Source organism: Manis javanica, chromosome 6 (assembly GCF_040802235.1).
Source record: "Manis javanica isolate MJ-LG chromosome 6, MJ_LKY, whole genome shotgun sequence".
Classification (NCBI taxonomy): Eukaryota; Metazoa; Chordata; class Mammalia; order Pholidota; family Manidae; genus Manis; species Manis javanica.
The window spans coordinates 105,670,854-105,694,628 of record NC_133161.1 but is presented as its reverse complement, the minus strand read 5'-3'; the positions used below and the strand labels follow the sequence as shown (position 1 = coordinate 105,694,628).

The window sequence follows — 23,775 nt, the reverse complement described above, 5'->3', positions numbered from 1 at the left end:
AGGCTCAGATCTCCTGCCCAGCAGCCTCCCCACGGGCTCCCTTTCTGGACGGACAGTCCCTGCCATGGGCACCCTCAGGGGTGTTGTAGAGCTGGGCCCTCGGGCGGCAGCGATGGAGGCTGCCTCTGGTGGGCAGGGACGGCGGGCATGCACTCACCTCTCAGAGCTGCCCCTCTCTTCCTCCTCCTGTTCTTCTCCCTGGGCTGCAGGTGACACTGAGGGACCAAAAACCCAAAATCACGACGAGTTGGGGCCAAGTCCCACTCAAATCCCTAGATGAGCTGCGGATCTCAGAGTCCATGAGCATTACTGTCTACATGTAACTAATGGGCCTTGGGGTTTCCTTTCTTGTACTCTTTTAAAGTAGATAAAAATATTTTCAGTTTTACTTCCTTGAAGAACTTAAAGAAGGATTTTCTATGTGAGACCTGCCCTGGATTTCTTGCATCAGTGTATTTCTCTGCCCAGGAAACACACACGTGCTTAGACCCACAGGCCCCTCTGAGCTCTGTCAGGCTGCATGCTGCCTCCCCAGGCTGCGCCCCGCTTCAGCCCCTGCTCAGAGGTGCTGCGGGCTCAGCACTGCCCTTGGTTTGGCCTGGAGGAAGCCCCACCCCAGACCCCTACCCCAGACCCCTGCCCCAGGAAGGCAGCTGGGGGATCAGTGCTCAGGGGCCTGTCCTTCTGCAGGCATCAAATTCTTAGGATCCCTGCTGCAGCCGCTGGCCCCTGGGTTTGGCATTTAGGCCTGGAGCCCTTTAGCCCACCTGCATCCTGTCTGGGATCTTCAGAAAGATCCTCCTGCGAGAACTCATGCAGGGCCTGGCTTATGCCTAGAAGGAGGATCTTTTATTCTCTCCTGAGAATAGATGTTCTCTTCTTTCCCATCCCAGGAGCCTCCACAGCTGACTCCAAAAAGCAGCAGTAATCATAGAAGAGAGAGACTCACATTCTGTCAGGCCTGCGCCAAGGGCGCCTTACCTTCCTGATGTTTCTAGGTGGTGGTGAGTATAGATCACTTGGGTGGAAGTGGAGTGACAGGAGGAGGAGCCCCACTCCGCACAGGATGCCAGTGATGATGGCAGACCCCCAGGAAGTGGAGCTGAAGCTCAGCCAGGTATCTAGAATGCTTTTCAGAGATAGGAGAGGATACTCCATAGTCTGATCCGCACTGCTGCCCTCAGGCAACTGACCACTGGGCCTGTGCTTGGGCACAGCACAGTAGGCCCGCATCACAGAGGGTGGCCTGGTCACAAAGGGCTCCTGAGGGCGGGGGAGGGGACAGAGGAGGAGCAGTGGGGACCACAGCCCCTCCCTCGCCATTCAGTCCCTCAGGGCTCTGCACCCTAATGGGCCTTCTAGGTTCTTCTTTCCAACCCTAATCACCTTACTCAGGATTTCCTCTGTCCACCTTCCCCACATAATGTTTATGTCTGGTATAAACCAAGGCACAGAACTTAAATTTATTTTACACTTATTTAGTTTTTGAATTATGAACAGTGCGTTGTCCCATTTTCAATCAGATGGACTGACACAAAAAATTAAATAATTATTCAAAATTCATAAATCTACGCATGAAAGAATTACAAGTAGTTAATTCTTGAAATGATTTTTTTGTAAGTTTGTAGCATTTAAAATTATGGTGTTAATAAAGCTTTAAAATGTGTACTCTTGGCACTTGCAATACACGCACACGCGCAGACACACACACACACACACACACACACACACACACACACACACACACAAACTTTTCTTTTCACAAACTAATTCGGTTTTTTCAAATCCAAGAATCCATAATTATCTACTTAGAAATGTTTTTTCCTATCTTGTCTTGATGGGTATTATTATTCTTATTCTGCCAAAAGATAGTCCTCACCTTCCATACAAGTTCGAAGCATGTTGTCTTAGTACAGTGGGGCTGCCATCACAACACGCCACAGACTGGATCAATTAAAAACAACAGAAATGCACTTTTCACAGCTCTGAGGCAGGAAGTCCAGATCAAGGCCACAGTATGGTCACCTCTAGTGACAGCCCTCTTCCTGGTTCATAGCCAGAGTCTCCTCACTGTGTTCCCAGTGGGAGGGGGTTAGGGACCTCCAGGGGCCTCTTTTATGAGGCACTCTTCCCCTGAATAAGGGCTGAGAATCACCTGCCTATGGCCCCACATCTCAACATCTTGAGGAGTTAGAATTTCAACCTGGGAATCCTGGGAGGTCACAAACCTTCAGAGACGCACATGTGCTACACCCAGAAGCCGGGAATGGGTGAGGGCGAGCTAAGAGGAATGGGTAAGTACAGACCCTTAAGGTCTGCGTGGTGGAGGATGAGACTAGGAGTCAAACCCCGGGGCTGAGTCAGGTCTTGAGCAGCCTCATCAGATATCCCTAGTGTGCATATTTTTTTCTGGGTGAGCCTTGCTTCCCTTCCCCTCCCCTCCATACCACTGGAGCCTCAAGGCCAACCTGAACAACAAAGAGAGGGAGCTTCGAGTCATCTGTGTGTTCCCTTATGGTACCATCCTCTGTCCCCTCTGCGGCAGTAAGTCAGGAGTCACCGAGGGATTCACGTGGTGAATGTGTCTTGATGCTCCATGTGGACTTAATGTGTATCCCCAGCTCGGTGCTCATAATGTTTTTCTACAGCTCTGGTGGGAATGGCATTCAAGTTTATTTGGTTTTATTGTCATGAATGTGCACAGTCATTAGCACATTCTGCACCTACTGTTGATTCTGTGGCCTATACATCATTTATTTCCTCCTTTATGACGTTCTCATCTTGAATTTAACCTTTTGTCAAAATTTGGACTTAGGTCTTTTTTATATGCATATTTGACCTCTTTATTTTTTCCATAACTATTTTTAATATATTTTATCGGATTTTTTATGCCACTTAAAAATCTTGCCCAGCTATCTTTCCCTTTATCTTGTTCTATTATGATTTATTTCTATCACCTCATTTGATGCTTTATTTTCCAAACTTTAGTCTTTTTTCCTGCACCTTTTGCATGTTCCCTTTTACAGATCAAGTATTTTTCTGTTTGAATTGGGAAACTTTTAGTATTGTAATGGTTCTATATCATTATTATGTGAATTTCCTCCTCAGTTTCTTACATGTGTCAATTTTAGCATCATCTTAGCAAACCAAGAAAGTATTCTTACCTCCTCTCACCTCCTCTGATTTTGCTCTATCCATCATCATGGCCCTTATTTCAAGGGGATATTTCCTGAAGCTGTACTTCTGGGTTATTTTGGCTACGCTACATTTTCATGTATTTTTTAAATTATACAACAAACATCACTAACATCAATCCTTATTTCCACAAATCTATTAACATATTCCTAGGTTTATTTTTTTTCCTACTGCAATATTTCCTGTAAGAAAATGTTCAAACTGATTTCTGTGAGATAATGCTTTTGAGGTCTTATTTTCTGATGACATTTTTTCCTGTGTCCTCATGTTTAAAAGACCTTGGCTAAATGTAAAGGCTTAAAACTTCTTTCCTTTCAATTTTTTAAACATGTTATTGCCTTGTATTCTTATCTGCAATGTTGCTGTTGAAAACCCAGATGTCAATCAAAATCAATTTTTCTTTAAAGGATGACCTGACGTTTCATCATTTCATTAGGATGTTACAAAACAGAGTATAAATCATTTTACAACTATAAAGTTAACTAAAATATCAGTGCAGTATGAAAGGAATTAAAACCTTCTTGAGACATTGAAGTATACAGGAAAATTAAGTATCACATACTGAAAAAAAAGAAAGAAAACAATGAAAGAGACAGTCATTAGAACCAAGTATGGTTTATACTTGGAACTTCCAAGGAATGAATGCTGACAGCTGGCAGCCAGCCTAGCAAGCTATCTGTCCAAAATTAATCATTTGTCAAGGAGAATAAGAGGAATTAGGTTTTGTTGGTGATGAGAAATGTCTTATATTTCTTTTTAATGATTAAAAATAAAGGTAAGTAAAACTGGAGAGTAAGAAATAATGTACCTTTTATGTACTAAATTTGAGGAGAACTACCACATTTTTATGAATTTGAAATGATATCTATTGTAAGTTGCATCCCTTTTCAGAAGTGTATTTTAGAGTTGATGGTATGTTATTTAAAAATGACATGATTCCAAACAGTTAATGGAAAGAAGATAATTATCTTCTTAATTCTTAGAACCTGGATTTTTGGAAGCTTAGGTGTATTCACACGATTTGTATTCATAAAAACTGCATCATGCCACCTGACCTGTGGTTAAAAAGCAAACAAACAAACAAACATGCTGTAGATTCATTGGGGATTCCATGATCAAAATCAACCTATCAACAAAGTATGGAAGACTATGATAATTGCAAAAGAGAATATAAATAACATAAGGCTAAAAAATAATTCAACCCATTAAATCTTAAGATCTAATTGGCTTTATTAAGTGATTCACTGAGGAGTTGTACAAAATAGAAGGTGTTTATAAGAAGAACGATGGGATGTAAAGTTATTAACAAAAGAAAGGAGGGGTTTGTTTCAGGCGAGGACCTGTTTTTGGTGGAAAAGGAATGGCAGGTTTTTATCATGCAGATCACCTCATTAGCACTGGTCAGGAAATTTCAGATTGTCAAAAGGTGAATCCGTGAAATACGTCGGAACTCTAATTGTCTTGCTTTGCTGTTGTGATGTGCATGGCAAAAGACTCATTTGGGGCTTTCTAGTTTTTAAACAATCCCCTTTGTGATCACACTCAGCCTAACTAAGAGGTGTGTTTAAAAAAAATAAGGAATAGATACAGCGGGGAGCAGGAACCCGTGGTGAGCGCGGCGGGGGGGGGGGGGGGGGGGCTGCGGGGCCCTAGCTCCCCTGCGGCTTTGACCGATGGGCTCCCTCGCTCGTTCCCGCTTTGACGGGCGGCGGCGGCTGGAAGGGATGCTTGGACCTTTTATCTGATCCTTGGCACTGAGCCTCTAATCTCATAATTGGGCCTCAGATCTGAATTTATGACCTGGACATGACTATAGACGTGGATTTTGGACTTAAATTTCAGATCGGAATAAACCTTTAGACTGGATTTTGGATTTTGTACTTGGGCTTTGATAATGGAATTCAGACCTATTCCTGGACTTCAGATGTAGAGATATTTCTTAGAAATAGAACTCAGGGAATAGAACTGAAACTCATGAAAATATTGTTTCTTTTGCCTGGACTGTATTTCTGATATGGACCATGATCTGGAAAATGAAACTTAGACCTGGACGTCAGACTCCAGTTTGAACAATGGACCTTGACTTTGACTTTGGATATAGGACATCGACCTTGGGCTTGGATATGTCCAGAACCTTGGGTCTGACCTTCGACTTGGTTATTGTCATGGACTTGTACCATGGACCTGGTCTTATGCAGTCTATTTTGGATCTTACACCTGGATCTGAACATAACTTTGGACCTGGAACTTGCACCGGCACCTCCATCCTTGACCTATACTATGCACCTGAACTAGGACTAGATGTTAAACATGGGTTTGTAAATGATTTGACCTGGCCTTTGGAACTGGACCAAGACCTAAACTTTGGAACTATTCCTAGGACCATGGAGGTAAACCTTGTAACTGGTTCTCTTGTCTTAGGCCAGGTACTCAGATCTGGATGTTAGACTTGGAACTGGGCCTAACTTTGGACATGTCTGTTGGACATGAAACTTGAACCTGGAATTTTTCCACTTTCTTGGACATCACCTTAACCTTACACTTAGATCCATTCCTTGCATTTGGATTTTGGACTTGGAACTAGACCTGTACTCATACTTTGGACAGAAAACCTCTGAACCACAGTTTGGCCTAATTGGAAATAGAAAATGTACTAAACATATTATGTGATAAGGACATTAAAAAGGTGCTGATTTCCTTTTGTGTCTCTACAGTATAAGTTCTAAATTAACTTTAATATCTGCTTAATTGCTACAACTCATAAACCTTTATAACTTTAATCTATATTGGAGCTCAAATTAGAGAGGTATACCTGGGGACCACACTAAATTTAAATAAGTTTTCCTAGCTGGGGAATCTCACTAAGTTTAAATAAGGTATCTTCTATACTCTTAGAGGAGTTGTAAATATAAACTCTCTCTCTCTGCCTCTCTCTGTCTCTCTGTCTCTCTCTGTCTCTGTCTCTGTCTCTCTCTCTATATATATATATAAATTTGAGGAAATATAGGTATGCCTCTCCTTAATAACAAGAACTATTGCCTTGCCTAAATTCTCCATGGTCATAATTCCATTTTACCTAAAATATCCCACAGTAGGCATGGATGTTCTGACCTCATGAATATCAAAATTAAATTAAGTCTTTGGTATTTAAAATTGTCTTGACATCACAGGACTCTGTAGATTTGTCCCAACACATTATAATTGTTGACCCAGCCCAAAATAAATTAAAACTGCTCATTACATTTCAAGGATCGAAACCTATTCTATAAAGATTATTTAGGCACCTTTGGCTTGTACTTAAATATGGAAAGAAGGAATAATGCCTCACAATGAATTATTTAATGTTATGGTCCCAATATCAAGGTCTCCAGTACCCAGTTATATTGAAATTATTGATTCTACCCCAGAAACTGGCAATTACTTCGCAGTCATATATTTGCCTAATATGTTCTGTTCAATGCCTATTTCAACAGACTCAGTATTAATTTGCCTTTACCTTTGAAGGAACACAGTGCACCTTAACCTGCTACCCATCGGGTACCTCAACAGCCCTGCCTTTATACATCTTTGCAGGAGAGACCCTAACCTCATCCAGTTTTCTCCAGGAACATAGGTGTGACATTACATTGATGACATCTCCCTCTGGCACACTCATTCAAGGCATACAGATATCCACAAAGGCACTCGTGAGAAAGGGATGTCCTACAAATAGCACATGGCCCCACCATCTCAGCAAGTTTTCTAGGCATTATTTGGTCAACTGAAGGCCATTCTACTCCTGACACTGTCAACAAATAACTATTCACTCTGCCATCACCTACAACATTTAAACAGCATGGCATTTTTTACGTTATTTTGGGTTTTGGAGGTAACATTTATAATTTATAATTACAGATCTACAGTTTTACTTAAATTTTACCCACTTATAATTTTACTTTAGACCATTTATTCTGTTACTCACTAATTGACATGTTATGAATAGGGTCCCCTACAACAAAAGACTTTAAAATCTATCTAAATTGCAATATAACACACACTCCCATTATTTCCCTCAGAGATTCCTTTATTGTAGAGGCTTTTGTAACCTCTTCTACTGCCTCTTTGAGTCTGTGGACAACTCAGGATAACCATAAATTGCCCAAGGGCTTCTGCCTTCCCAGGTCCCATGTTATATGCCGGTTGAGTGAAAACTGATCATTATATACTGGATCCTACAAATGGAGTCTCTCATGTGCCTTGAGTCTGGACTCTTGTGTGCCCAGCTGCCTTCATATCTTTGGTCTTGGAGGCAGCAGCCTGCACATTTGTCATGGCTACTGAAAACTTGCTAAAGTCAAGATGAAATTTTTAGGCTAAAGCAAGATATAGGCCATCTGGCATATCTACTTTGCCGGAGAAAGTGTCTTCCCATCGTCCTCAGTCCCTTGCTATATTGTCTTGGAGGAAGGTACCCCTCTTCTGGACTCATTGGTTACCTGAGAACCCCACTGGTAACAACTGAGTAAAGTAAGTCGGTACACTCTATGGATGGCACTACCAGCATTACATATGGGGGAGTCTGCTGCAGAGCTGCTGCTGACCATCCCTTAACTAGATGCCCCTGGTAAAGTCCAGAGGCAAGGTTCAGTGCAAGAGGCTGAACTTTAGGCAGTCATATTAGCCCTGGGTGTCCTGCCCAACAATTAGTCATATCTACACATTTTATAGACCCTTGGAAACCATCCATAATCTGACCATTAGGTTTAGCCAATGGCAACATTTCCTTTTCAAAGACCAATATCTTAGTGTAAAGAACTCTTGGGATTTCTTGCCTCAGAGCTACCCAAAACATGAATCAAGATCACACATGTGTCAGCATATACTAAATCTGCAATGCAGAGCCCGTCTAAAGTACTTCTCATCCTCTCAAAGTCTTAGGTATTACTGACAGTAGTCAAGACACTCATTTCACTTCTCAAAATACACAATGTTGGGTTCCTGAGCACGTATTCAATGGAAATTTCACTTCCCTTATTTGACTCCAACTATAGGCTTTAGAGAACATCATATTGGCTTACTTGAACAAATTCAAATTCAGTTTTGTGAAATATAGCATGTTTCAGCCATCAGTCAATTACTGAGGTTGAATTGATACAGATTCTGACATCATCTTTAGCATTTGAATAGTGATGGCTTTCAAGTTCCACCTCTCTCTTTCTCTCTTGCCCCATAATTTGGAAAGACTACAAGGGAGTCCATGTGTTCCCTCCTTTGACACTAGCAGTAAGTTTAAACAATGCAAGTCCTGGCTCACGCCCTCACCCTGGCCCCATCCCTTTACTGACAGTAGTCAAGTAAAATCCAAATCCATTTGCACTTCCTTGCTTTCTGAGCCATTCAGACCATCCTGGAGAACCTCCCTGCTTTCTCTAGAAAGCCTTACTATGTGAGTAATAAACCTTTTGTACATTTTTGGTGCATGCATGGCATAATCAGTCTTGACATCTGAACTGATTTTGTGGGCAGTTGATCCTTACATGAGAAAACCACAGGATAAGGTGTAAACTCTAGCTAAAAGGAAAATACCAGGGTCCAAGATCAAGAACTAATTTCAAATCTAAAATCCTGGACATATCCAGGCCCAATCTCCACCCTCCATGTCAGATCCATGGTATGAAAGCATGATTTATCAAACCTGAAATTTGATGTTCAGGTCCAAGGCCAAAAATCTAATTCGAAAGTCCAAGTCTAGATCCAAGATCTAAGTCCAAGATCCATGTCCATTTCCTATTTTCATGCCTAAGGTCAGGATCATAGTAAGGTTCAAGATCTAAGTTAAACATCCATATTTTGGTTCAATTTCTAGATCCAAGAAACAAGTCCAGATCTAAGGTCTGAGTTCAGGCCCAAGCACAAGATTTAGGTCAAAAGTCCAAGTTTGAGGTTTGCACCCAAAGTGCAGGTACAAGGTCCAATTTCCACTTTTAAGGTCTAGGTCCAAGACATGGTTATTAAAGGTCTAGGTTCAAGGCCCAGGTCCGGCATCCATGAAAAATTTGGTTTAAGTCCAGGTATAATGACAAGGCTGAAGTTCAGGCCTGAGGTAAAAGGCCTGTTCCAATACTCAGCACCAAAGTCCATGTCCAGTGAAGAGGTTAAAGCTTTAGACTGAAAGTTTTTGTTTATGATTCATGTCCAAAGTACAGTTCCAAAACCAAATTCATGTCCAAGGTCAGGTCCAATGGACTAGATACATCTCCTCACAAGGACCAGGTCCAGTATCCATATCTGTTCACTACTTACTACTTACTATCTGCATCCTGCTCCAAACCCCTCATTACCTGCTTATTTGCTTTTAATACCTTGCCTCACATCCACTTAAAAACTGTACGGTGTATCATACAAACTGCCTAACCACTCACAATCTACATTCGCTCCTTACCTACTTACTTCCTTAGCCCCCTCAACAACTCACTCAAGGTTAAAGGGTTAAAGGTATTTACCTTCTAACCACACAGACTCATTAACTACTTCCTGTCCCACCTCCACCTCTACTGCCTTCCTTCTCCATACCCTTTCATACCTACCCCTGCCCCATACCTACTCATTACTATTCCATCCACAATCTACTTCACACCCCATGCTCACTCATCATTCCCCAACCTTACTACTCAGCACCTATTCTTCACTCTATCCACTCACTACCAACCCTCACTGCACATCCATTCACTACCCGTGCATTACCTGCTCCCTGCTCTAAACCCACTCACAACTTAAAGTTTCTTATCAATAATTCTTCACCCATTGAATAATTTTCAATCATCTATCATCTATCTACCTACCTACCTATTATCTACCATCTGTCTCATCCAACCATCCATCCATCCATGCACTCATCCATCCTTCCTTAACAATTTAACCAAGAGCTAACAATTTAACAAATTGACTTTGTTAGCTATTCACCATCTAAATCCAAAGCACCCATCCTCTACTTATTTATTTAAAACTGCTGTAACTGACCCTGGAGACTCTCTCATATCAGAGAGTTTAAAGTCTCACATTCAAGAAGTGCTCTTTCTTCTTCTATCCTGTGTAAATCTTGTGCACACACACTCAGCCTGTGGGCAGAGCCAGGATCTTATGACTGATGGAGATTCACATATTGGATATGTAGTGACCACAAGTCATCAATAGTAAGAAACTTTAATAAGTCCATGTTGAAAATCATTTAGCATTACAAAACATTCTTTGTCATGTTAAAAAAAACTGAAAAAACTTGCTTTAAAAAATTATTGGTTATTTCTTTGTCTGTTCCAAGACATATTGTTGAAATGTGTTGTTAAGAATCATTCAGAGGCCTGAAATCAATTTAAGGGGTGGAAGAGCCCAGGCAGTCTCTCTCCCTTCCCCAGGAATTGTTGTTTTAAAGTAAAATAACATGACCCAGACATTAAAAACAGATTTTTCTTTCATACTTTTCCCTGGCTATTTTAGAATAAATTTACTGATTTCCCATTTATTCCTTTCCTAAAGACTTTTGGGCTATGTAAATAGATAGCTTAAGAATATCCAAACAATTAGACTACAAATTATCAGGACAATTGTCTCCTCTAGAAGTCATCTTTATTCACTCTCTTTTTCTCACAGACTGCACAAAGTTGAGTTGGGGGGTAAAGGGGTGCTTTTGAACACCATCCTTATAAAGTTCTTTGCCTTTCAGAGGACCTCAAATCATTGTATTCCTGAGTCCATGCAGCTGAATTCTCTGCAAGAGATAATACCATCTTTTAGTTCCAATTAGCTTTTGCATTTTGTTTATGTAACTTAGGAACTAGAGTGCATAATTACACATTCATGATTCAGAGGAATGGGTCCCAAGTCCTCTACATATATCAATAGATTTTATATAATTAATTAATTTAAAGATCTGGTAATTTTCAGAAGGATTTTCCAGAAACCATTCTAATATTAATGATTTATATCAAAGGTATAAGACAAGAGCTGAAATGTTCTTTTCAAGTTAAGTGGAATTGGTTTGCTTTACAAGGTTCTAATAACATGACATAAGCCCTCAAATTTAATGTGATAGATTATAGAGTTGGTTGTCTTACCCTGCACCTGTTTGGAATCTCCTTTATGTACCCAGTACTTTGTGATTCAGTGATTTTGATCATCCACTTGTAATTAATTTACAACACATCTGCTCCGAGGTTTTGTCCTTGAGTTTCAGTGGCATTGCCTGGCCAGGTGTCCCATAGCTCTTCAATGCCCCACCCACCTAGTGAGCATTAATTAAGAGCTAAAAATATGACCTGTTCATTTTTTTGAATAGTGGTGTTGCAAAGAAAATCTATTGCACATAATGTGCACCTACAATTCTTTTTTGGTCCATCATTTACAAAACATCAATAGTTATGTAATTTGGAAATGCATACTTCCTGGCCACATGAATCTCTTGAATTATTATTAAAGTTATTATTGAAGTAATATTTTTAACTTAACAAGGTGCCAAGATACCGAAGACTACATTATAAATGCTACATTTACCTTTGAAAATTAGAAATTTACTTGGCTGTAGGGTGACCAAACTCCTCAGTTTTCCTACAACTGAGAGTTTTGGCAGAATCTTGATTTTCAGTGCTAAAATTAGGAAGGTTAGTTTTCTATTTCCTCTACAGCTGTCTCCTTCTTCCACTTGCCACTGTCTCGATGGAAATAGTCTTCAAGTCAGTGCAGCCCAAAGCAGGCACCACATCACGGCCCTCAGCCTGTTCTTGCAGTAGGACCTGAGCTGTTGCTGACAATGGACCTGCTGTGTATACATAGCAGATCAGCTCTAGATGCCTGTAGAGTATGTGTCTTAGCAGTGTTCATTTTTTTCCCTGCCCTATTTATCTAACGATTCTATTAGACTCTAATTTGTTTCTGACCTTTATGACTGGACTTAAATTTTGGTTTACCTATTTCACAATTCAGTTTCCTGTTGAGAGTAGAATAAAGTTGTTAAAACCACCTAGCTTTTCTAGGATCCCAAATCCTGTATAATTCCTGCAAATAATTCTGCCAATCAAAAGTCTATACCTCCTCTCCGGGCCTTTTCTCTACCATCTGTGGGCTGTGGTCTTGCTCTGGCTATACCAATCCCAGAAGCCAGGTCACTATTTCCAGGTGTTTTCCCAATTAGTTCTGACCCCTTGAATTTCTTCTTCTACCAAATTTGTCTAATTTAAACTCTTCCTCTACTCAGTGGTTCCCAAACTTTAATATGCATAAGAATCTCTGGGAGATCTTAATTTATTTTTGTAATTATTTTTACTTTATTTTTTAAATTAAAAAATTTTATACTGAAGTATGCACAATAAAATGTGCAAATCTTAGCATAGAGCTTGATGGCTTTTGACATGTGTATACCTTCATGTAACCATCACTCAGATCAAGATATTTAACATTCTCACTAATATTTTGCCCTTCACCTATTTCCCCTACTCCTTCATCCCCATCCCTTTGGTAACCACCAGTTTGTTCTCTTTGCTTATGTGTCTGATTTGCTTTTGTTTGTTCATTTGTTTTGCTTTTTAGATTCCACATATAAGTGAAATCAAACCGTATTTGTCTTTCTCTGTCTGATTTATTAAACTGAGCATAATACCCTCTAGGTCCATCCCTGTCACAAATGGCAGGATTTCATTCTTTTTTATGGCTAAATATTTTCCATTGTATATATGTACATCTTTTATTTCCATTTATCTATCTGAACATTTATGTTATTTCCATATTTGGCCATTGTAAATAATGCTGCCATAAACATAGGAGTTTATGTATCTTTCTAGATTAGTGATTTTGTTTTCTTTGGTAAATTTCCAGAAATGGAATTGCTGGACCACATGGTATTTTTATTTTTAGTTTTTTGAGAACACTCCATACAGCTTTCCATAGTGGCTGCACCGATTTGCAACTGAGAAGCAGTGCAGGAGACTCCCTTTCCTCCGCATCCTTGCCAGCACTTGTTATTTCTCATCTTTTGGATGGTGGCCATTCTGACTGGTGTGAGGTGATATCTCACTGTGGTTTTCATTTGTATTTCCCTGATAATTAGTTATGTGGAGTGTCTTTTCATATGTCTGCTGGCTATCTGTATCTCTTCTTTGGAAAAATGTCTATTGAGATCCTTTCCCATTTTTAAGTCAGATTCTTTATTTTTTGATGTTGAGGTGTATGAGTACATTATATACTTTGGATATTATCCCCTTAACATCATTTGGAAATATATCCTCCCACTCTTTAGGTTGCTTTTTAATTCTGCCATCCTTTGCTGTGCGAAAGCTTTTCAGTTTGATGTACTCCTGCTTTTATTTTTGTGTTTGTTTCCCTTGCCTGGGGAAACATATCCAGGAAGAGTCACTAATGCTGACGCTCAAGTTTACTGCCTGTGTTTTCTTCTAGGAGTTTTATGGTTTCATCCTGCAGAGCTTTAAACACAGTTTTCTGGGCTCTATCCCCAGGGATTCTGAGTCACAGAGGGGCTCATGAATTTGCATTTCTAACAAGCTCACAGGTAGAACTGATGCTTTTGGCCAGTTTTGAGAACAAGTGTTTTAAATCAAACCGTGTCTGGAGGGAAGACCTCCCTGATACCTGCTTGGTTTTCTTCCAAACCTCTATTAAGCCCATTTTTAACTTTTCCTTCTTATCAGCTCATTTTAGTCACTGAGGGCCCTCTACACCAAATGGCTCACAAAAGGCTGCTGGTAGAAGGGCTGTAATGACTGACATTCATGTTGGCATTTTTCTTTTATCCTTTTACTTCACATATTGTGGAACCTATTTTTTAGTTCACTCTCTAAAGAGACGTACATATTTATCAGATTAAATCAGCAGCTGAAATAGATTTAAATTCATTCAGTGTTCCTGCCTGTTTCTTCAATACATTTTTAGTGAATCTAACAATGTGGAGTAGGATAAAATGAAGAAATTTTCCCCAAGTAGCTTCTGGCGCTGATGCGCACTGTTGACTGCATTTGTGGATTGAGTTTGAATTTAATAAAACAGATATAAATAAGTTTCCCAAAGTGCTTTTATTTCTCCTCTCAATTTGAATTGTTAGAGTACATATAAGATGGAGAAAAAAATAGCATAAAAGGAACCTTATGGAATGGAGGCATGTATTACTAAAAAAATCTCATATTACTTTATTGGTTGTATTCACAGCTATGGAGAATTTTAGCCAAGAACTCATCAGCAGTGAAAGACAGGAAACAGCTATGAAGCATGCTGAGGTAGGATTTTTTGTTTCTTCCTGAGGACAGATAAATAGGGACTCTGATGAGTTGGGGCTTTTCTTTCATGGTTCATATAGTTGTAAATGTATATACAGAACAGCTGAAAATGAGGTTTAAAACTAGAAAAACAGGTGATTTATTCACTGATTCATATTTCTGGTGCAATCCCCCCACCCCGCAGCAAATTCTAAATAGCTCTTAGGCCAGAAAGGGAATGAAAAAATGTAATGATAGCTTACTGAGAAAATGAAATTAATGAAAAGCTGTATAAAAACTTATGGGATTTGGTCAAACTCTAAAACCTAAAATGCTCGTTTTGTTTTTTATATTTTAAGACTGTTATTTTTAGAGCAGTTTTAGGTTCACAGAAAAATTGAGAAGAAGGTACAGAGATTCCCATATATCATGTCTCCTGACACAGGCACAGCATCCCCCATTATCAACGTCCTCCAACAGAGTGCTACATTTGTCACATTGATAAGCCTACATTGCTACATTATCATCCAAAGTCCATAGTTTACATTAACATTCACTCTTGTACATTCTGTGGGTCTTGACAAATGTATAATGGCAAATATCCATCATTGTAGTAACATACAGAACATTTTCACTGCCCTAAAAACCCTCTGCGCTCTGCCTGCTCATCTCGCTCTCCAACCCCTGGCAACCACTGACTTTCTTTTTACTGTCTCCATAGTTTTGCCTTTTCTAGGCTACTGTATAGTTGGACTCAGATAATATGTGACCTTCTCATATTGGCTTCTTTTACTTGGTAATATGCACTTAAGTTTCCTCCATGTCTTTTCATGGCTTGCTAGTTCATTTCTTTTTAGTGCATTGTCTTGTTATATGACAGTTGATTTACCTGTCATCTACAGATCCATCTTGGTTGCCTCCAAGTTTTGGCACTTATAAATAAAGCTGCTATAAACATCCATGCACAGGTTTTTGGGTGGACATGATTTCAACACCTTTGCATAAATACCATGGAGTGCTGTAGCTGAACATATGGTAAGACTATGCTCAGTTTTGTAAGAAACAGCCAAATTGTCTGCCACAGTGGCCTTCCATTTTGTACTCCCACTAGCAGTGAATAGGAGTTCTTGTTCTTGTTGCTAACATCTTTGCCAGCATTTGGTATCAGTGTTCCAGATTTTGGCTATTCTAATAGATGCAGAGCTGTAGCCCATTGTTTTTGTAAATTTGCATTTCCCTGATGACATACGATATGGAGCACCTTTTCACATGCTTCTATGCCATCTGCGTATCTCCTTTTGTGGGGTGTCAGTTAAATGCCTTTGTCTCATTTTAAGTGTGATTGTTTATTTTCTTATTGTTGAATTTTAAGATTTCTTTGCATATTTTGGATTTTCATCTTTTATCAGATGTCTTTGCAGGTATTTTCTTTCAAGCTGTGTCTTGTCTTTTTATTTTCTTGACAATATCTACTAAAACAGAAAGTTTTAATTTTAATGAAGTCCAGCTTATAAGTTATTTTTTTCCATAGATTGAACTTTTGGTATATCTAAAAAGTCATCACCAAACTCATTTTCTATGGTATCTTCTAGGAGTTTTATAGCTTTGCATTTTATATATAGTTCTGTGGTCCATTTGAGTTAGTTTTTCAGATTATGTAAAGTCTATGTCTAGGGTATTTTTGCATGTGGATGGCCAGTTGTTCAAAAGCATTTGTTGAAAAGACAGACCATCTTGGCTGCATTGTGTTGCCTTTGTTCCTTTGTCAGTGATCAGTTGACTATATTTATATAGTTGATCTGTTTATAAGCTCACTATTCTGTCCCATTGACCTACTTGTCTATTCTTTTGCCATACAATCTTGATTACTTAGCTTTATTGTAAGTCTTGAGGTTGCGTACTATCCGTGTTCCAGCTTCGTTCTTCTTCTTCAATACTATGTTGGGGCTTTAAAAACATTATTCTGGGTCATTTTTTATTATTGAGGTATAATTGACATACAATATCCTATTAGTTTCAGGTGTACATCATCGTGATTCAAAATATACATTGTTATAAAACAAACCTGGTGATAAGTCATCACCATCTGTCACCATACTAATTATTACAATGTTATTGACTATATTCCCTATGCTACACAACACTGTTGTGATTTACTTATTTTATAACTGAAAATTTGTGCCCCTTCACTTATTTTGTCCACTCCCCCAAACTCTCCCCACCCTGGTACCCAACAGTTTGTTTCCTGTATCTGTGGGTCTTTCTGTTTTGTTTTGTTTGTTCATTTGTTTTCTTTTTAGATTACACATATAAGTGAAATCATATGCTATTTGTGTTTCTTTATCTGACTTATGTCACATAGCATAATACCCTCTAGGTCCATCCATATTGTAGTAAATGGCAAGATTTCATTATTTTTTATGGCTGGGTAATAGAAAGAACATGTGTGTCACATCTTCTTTCATATATATGCCCTATTTCTGTTTCTCAGGCATACCCTAGCTAATTCACCATGTGAAGATGGAACCAGAGATTGGAGTGATGTGTCTACAGGGGAAAAAAATGCCCAAAATTGTTGGCAGCCACCAGAAGTTAGGTGAGAGGCATTTAACCAGGTCTTCCCTAGGGCCTCCGAACCTCCAGAAGGAACCAGACTGGCCTACACCTGGATCTCAGACTTCCAGTCTCCAGCGCTGTGAGAGAATACATTTCTGTCATTTAAGTCCCCCAGTTTGTGATAATTCATTACACAGCTCTAGGAAACTAACACAGTACCTTTGTCCAGTGAACTGCTGTTAATATAGTTTGATCATTGGAACCCACATGTGAAAAACATGGGAAGTCCAAGGCCTTTTTGCCCTGAACTGTTTGATATTTCTACCTCCCAGGTGTCGGGACACAAAACATCTAGAGAAGTGTCACATATGCCTCATTAGGAGGTGTTAGGGACACCTGCCATAAGAGACCTTCCCGCACACGGAGTCTGAAGTCCTCCTGCCTTACGGGCTGCTGACGAAGAGAACCCAGCAGTGCCTGGGTAAAGCCCGTCCCGCCCCGTGGATGGGGCTGGAGTTGTGGAATGTGGTGGTGGTGGTGGTGGTAATGGGGTCTCTTCCACTGGAACAGCGAACTATATTCCAGGTGGAGAGGCCCTACTCAGTTCGGTGATTCTATTTAACCCACCTCATCCAACCTGCACTCCGACCTCAGCAACGCCTGCCAGCCTTGCCAGAAGCAGACGCATGCCTCCCCTGCAACACTTACACTGCATGGAGACAGGCCCAGAAGTCCCAAGTGGATGCAGATCCCACTCCCCATTTGGGGGACATACTGGAAAGATAGTCCTTCTGGGGAAACAACTGCAGAATATGGAACATGGAAAAAGCAACGTGGGGATTAGCTCCACACAGTGCCCTGATGATCTTGCAGGTCTCCACACAGGCCAGGTAGGGAAAGGCTTAGCCACAGAGGCCCAGGTCTTTGTAGAACGGCCTGTGATGACTGGGGCGCAGGTATCAGCTGCCCCGCGTGCTCTGTCAGGACGGCTTGCTTACCCCACCCGTCTCACAGAGGCTGCCACTGCATCAGTAAAGCATGGGTCATCAACTTTATGTCCCTTTGGGACAGCTGCAGGCTATACAGCCACAGGGCTGTAGTGGGTCAGCTCCTCAGAAGCTGAGGACCCTCTACCCAGGCTGCTTGTCACTCGCAACCCCGGGCGCAGCCTCCCCCGTGGAACCGAGCAGTGGAGCTGGGCTCAGGCTGTTCTGCTTTTGCTGTAAGCGACAAACCACTCGAACCCACTCAGGTGTGGTGTCTCCTGCAGACGGACCTCGGGGGTCCAGCAGGCCTACCGAAAGGGGGCTGTGGCGGCGCTCACTGGCTCCTGACGGCGCGGCAGTGACGCGCCAGACTCCGAGCGGGAGGCCTGGGAACCGCGCCGACGGCCGCCACCCGGCCCGAGCTCTGCCCTCTCCTGCGCCGCGCTCGGGGGCTCTGGCATCTGCTCCTCAGCGCGGCTGTGAGAACAGCATGAGGTACTAGATTCCCTGGGCTGAGGATAAAATCAGAAAATCAAAGTCCCGTACTGGAGGTGGGGAGTGAAATAATGTGAGACTGTTTTGTGCCTAAAATGTCTTATAAAAGGCTGTAAGATTTAAAGCGAGCCATGATGGCCTCATGGTGATCGCACCTGCTGGGTGCTTACATCGTCTTTATGTTTTTTGCTATGAAGTGAAAGACACAGTTTTTGCTCTAATTTGCATTTTGGTTATTACTCAGGATTATATTTTCTCTTGTTTACTATTTGCAAACCTCTGTATAGTTTTGAATGAGAGATAGTCTAATTTTTTTTCAGATATCTAATGGGATGTTAATATAAAGATCAGTTGAAATGCAAAATTAAATCGAAAAATATGATTATTTCCCAATAGTAATATTTAAAAATTTATTTTCTAGTTGTTGCTTTTTAAGTTGTTTTTTCTTCCTTCTGCAGGTGGTAAATATTTTATATTCAGATGTTTGTTTCTCCCTTTGTGATTTTGTTATACTGCTTCAAAGTTGAGATTGCTCTCGATACGGATCTGAGAAATATTCTATTATTTGTAGATTTTCTTTTTAGATTTTTAAAGTTTTATTTTTTTGTTTGGTCTGTAAGTTATTTTGTTTGAATTTACCTTAAATATTCTTACACAATTGCTAGGCATTAAAAATACTATCTTATTAAATGATATTTCAATGTATACTTGTTCTCCACATTCTATTGGTCAAATCATACATCTTAATATGCACTTACACTGTTTATGATCTCTACTTGTTTTCCTTTGTTGCTAGAGATCCAACATTTCCCTATCGCTTGTATACTATATTCATTAGATCTATGCTTTTATTGTCAAATAACCAATTTTTAAAAATTACGTGCATTGCTTTTATCCCAGGTATAAATAGAACAGATTTCCATTTCTAGGACACAGAAAAAAAACAGGGACATTAAATAAGAAGAACTCACTCATAATCTGGAACATAATCCTCAATTAACATTTGTTATACTTAATCTCAGTTTTTATCATGTGTAATTTTTAGTTTGTGAAGTTCCATCATTTACAGAATTGGGGTAATACTTATATCTACTTACACAGTTCTGAAGATTAAACAAAATTAAATGTGTGAAGCAATGAGCATAGTGTTCAACATACAGTATTTAATGGTTATTATTTTTTATTTGGTTACACAATTTTGTATTTTTTTCACATGACACTATATTTTTTACCCATTCATATATAAATATTTTAATGAAAAAATTTAAATATAATTTAGCTAGGTGTATAATGTATCTGTTGTATGAGTATGTTTGGGTGCATGTGACCCAGCCTACCATTGTTTTTTGTCTTGTAGTTTGTGCTGTGAGAAAGCTTTATCTGCTTTGGAATTGGTTTCTTAGTATAGAATCTAGAACTGAAATTGTTCAATCAGTGATTAGAAATAATGATTAAAGGTGTACGTATGTCTATGTGGATGTGTACATATACATACACACACACAAATTAATGCAAATATAAACTTTCAAAAGGCCTCATTCCAATTTATAGTCCAAATATTTTTGTTACTGTTTCATTTCCATTTGTCCGTACATTGTCTTATTCTTAATTAGACTAATTATATACTGTTTTCCTCCTTGCTACTGAGATTGGGTTTTTTCCCATGTGTTTGTTTACTGAATCATATTCTTATAAAAAATGAATCACTAGTTTATGTCCTTTGCCTGTTTATCTAATTTCATCCCTTCATGGTTTCTAAATAGAGCTAAATTCTTCTGTCACCAAGGGTCAAATAATGTTCTATTCAATTTCCTTTTGCAGTTTTCTATGTTACCCTTATATTTTTTTCATTATGAAAGTGCTTTTGGAGAAATTGGGTAATCACTGATATGTGAAAAGATGCAAAAATAAAAATAACAATTCCTCCCACTAATAATAATAAACATGCTGGTATTTTTTCCAAAAAACTTTCTGTCCACTTTTTTTGAATATTTAAGATTTTTTCATATCACTTTATGCATTCTTAGTATTTTATTGTAAATGTATCTAATTTCATAAAAAGTATATGTAAGTCTCATTATTAATTACAAAATCTTTACCACATAGATGTATTATAATTACTTTAGCCTTTACTTAGATGTAAATATTTAATTTTTCACAATTTTACTTTTGTAAATAATGATAGTATTTTATTATACTGATACTGTTCATATTTCTAATAATTTCCAGTATGAGTTATATGTAAATATATAGTTACTTGGTAAAATTTTGAGTATTTTTAAGGATCTGGAAACATAAGGCAACTTTGTTTCTGCATTTATTACTATTGTGTTTCATCTTTGGTAGGTCCCTTTCAATCTAAAGTCTCATGATTTTTAATTCTGGAAAGGGCAGTGCCAATTTATTTATTTAAAATTATACATAATTGCAGACAGGAAAACGCGGGAACATGGAGTTCTTGGAACAGAGCTCAGTTAGTTATCCTACTGGTGTTGTGGATAAAAATGTATGTATTATATATGTACATAAGGTACATATATACATGTGTATCATTAATTTACAAATAGTAATACAATACACAATATTCTTTATTGCAAATCCCAGATTCTCAGTTGGTGCTCACAGAAGGCTTTCATGAATATTTTGCCAAACTCTTGTATCTGTAGCCAATCTGTGGTTGCAACTGATGAGAGAGTAGAGTTCTGTCATGAATGTTGGTTGATGTTTTCATTTGTGGTAACAAGTGAGACAAAAGTTAAACAGTGAAGAAGTTCGTTCCACATGTAGGTGAGCTTCTCTGCTGAACTGAATAATAGTTTTCAAACACTGGAAGGCTATTTCTTAAGATTTTTTGTGCTATTCACAATATAGCAGGTATGACTATGGCACAATTTTAATTTTAGTCTCCATTATTAACATTTTGTTTATCAGTTTATGAATTTAGACACTAAAAATGCATTAATTAACCTCTGAATTGAGACATGTGCTTATTTCCATGCTGTAAATAGTTCCACCATGGCCAGTTCAGGCTACCACTGTGACACTGGTGGGCATGGATTGGGAGGAACTGCATAGCAGCACACCGCGTTATATCATGTTTTCAGCATAAATGCGGTGGACAGAGGTGACCTGAAAAGTATACCGGTACTAAAATGCAATAAAATAATAAGGAAGTGATGAATTTTGAGTGTTTATTACCTTTTAAATATGATCTATTTAATTGTAAGTTTATACAATTCAATTTTTAATGACACTTTGTTTACTAACTGGCATGCAAGATTCCTGAAAATGTATACCCCGTGAAATGTAAAAGCCTGAAAATGTAAACCCTGAAAATGAACTATTATGCACTGGAGGTAGATCCCAAGCGTAATGACTATAGTTCAAGCAAAAGTGTTAATGTCTTATCAGAGAACAGCAATGCTTCATTCCACTCTTCCTGCCGCTCCGCCACTCCCAGGGGGCAGCCAGCTTTGACTCCTTTGACTCCACTAGTACAGCTCCTCATTTAAAATAAAAAAGGCTGTATTATTTTATTTCTTGATTTGTTCATATCAGACATAGTATATTGACATCCTGCATTGGTCTCCTACAATCCACATCACCTAACATAGTTGCATTATAATTTATGATTAAATCAACATCAGTATTTATAACAGTACAAAAGTGTAGTTTTGAGCCACATGGTTAACATTTCTCCTTATAAAATCTTTACTATATTCTTAGTATTAATATCCCTCACCTTTGACTGGCTGATTTCTCTGTTTATACAATTTTCTCCCACATATTCCAATATTTTTACTTCAAGCATATTAGTATTCTCTGGGCACTTGATAAAAATCAGTTCAATTTTATTTTATTTTTCTATAGACTTCTGTATTCTTTTTCTATTGCTGTATAGCAAGTTACCACAGAGTTTGTGCTCTAAAACAACCACATTTATTACCTCATGGTTTCTGTGGTTCAGTTCAGTCCTGGCACAGCTGGGTCCTCCTTTCAGTTTCCCAGGCTGTGCTCCTTTCTAGGGTGTGGGCTCCTCTTTTAGGCTCATGTGTCGGCAGAATTCAGTTATGTGGGTGTGTGTTTTACTGTGATATTCTTTCTTTGATATGTCTTTTTTTGTTTTTGAAAAATAATTTTGTGTTTACCAAAATTTGTCTTATCATTCCTGAAGTTTCCTTTATAGGATGCCTAATTCTACTTCCTTACTTTTTACTGTTCAACTGCCAGTTGTAGAGGCAACCTTGACTCCTACTTATTACCCTTATGACAGTTAATGATCTTATTCTGCACAAGAGAGAAGTCTCTGGTCTCCCTCTTCTTATAAGAGCACTAAATCCTGTCATGGAGACCCTACCAGCAGGACCTCATCTCAATCTGTTTGCCTCCCAAGGGCCCACCTCCTTTTACCATCTTATTGGGGGTTAGAGCTTCAACATACGAATTTTGGGGAGGATACAAACATGTAGTACTTTGCACCCTCCTGTTGATTTTTTGTTTTATCTATTATATTTTTAATTTTAAATGTTACTTTTTCTTTCCTGTCATGCATTGGGTTCTTCTTTATTGTTTATATATATATATTTCTGTATCTCTCTGAGGGTAATTATAACTTTTTGGAAATTTTCCCCTCAGTGCTCAGGTAGTCTCTGTTTTTCTGTTTTTTGGTTTTGCTCTGTAATCATGGAATCTAGCCCAGACCTTGACAGTTTTCCTGCCTGGATTTTGGCAATTGCCTGTGTCTCAATCAAGGTGCAGTTAGGACAGTGGTAACTGTTCCAGAGAGGGCTCTTTCTCACCCCTCCTTCAGCACACGGGGACAAGGAATATGCAGCAAGATGAGAACGCTAGCAGACAGCTTTATTTAGCAAGGCAGAAGCACACTTTCTAAGAGAGAGCAGGCAGCCTGAGATGTCAGGACCAGCCCTGCTTATCTGAATACTTGTTGGTTTATAGGAAAGTGAGAGGGGTGGGTTAAGGTGGGGCTAGCTGATTGACAGGTTCAGATTATATAACTGTCCTGGTTCTGTGCATGCTCTTACTCATAATGCATACAGAAGGAGAAACATGAAGGGGGAGTCTAATGATCACGTGAATGGGCCAAAGTCCTCACACATGTCTTGGTGTCCTTTGTGCAGGCATTAGCATGGGGGATTTCCTAGCTCTGTCTTATTTCTCATTTTAGGCAAGGAATGGGTGTAAAGAACGGGTGTAAACCCACCTAGAAAGGTGACTGGCTTCCACATCTCCCTTTCTTTCTGCCACTCCTGTCTTACTAACTGCCTACTCTAACATAACTACTCTGGGTA

The 23,775-nt window shown here is 39.2% G+C and overlaps 1 long non-coding RNA gene across 3 annotated transcripts; it reads left to right on the top strand.

The window, feature by feature from the left end:
- The first annotated feature begins 923 nt into the window (after positions 1 to 923).
- Positions 924 to 22,069, top strand: LOC108408176 (uncharacterized). 3 transcript variants are annotated; one of them, XR_012132425.1, is made up of 4 exons: positions 927 to 1,004; positions 14,383 to 14,450; positions 15,332 to 15,464; positions 16,921 to 22,069. It is a non-coding gene; the product is annotated as an uncharacterized lncRNA (long non-coding RNA). The 3 variants fall into 3 exon arrangements; XR_012132426.1 differs by lacking the exon at positions 15,332 to 15,464 and having other exon boundaries at positions 924 to 1,004; XR_005059821.2 differs by lacking the exon at positions 927 to 1,004 and having other exon boundaries at positions 4,844 to 14,450.
- The last annotated feature ends 1,706 nt before the right edge of the window (positions 22,070 to 23,775 follow it).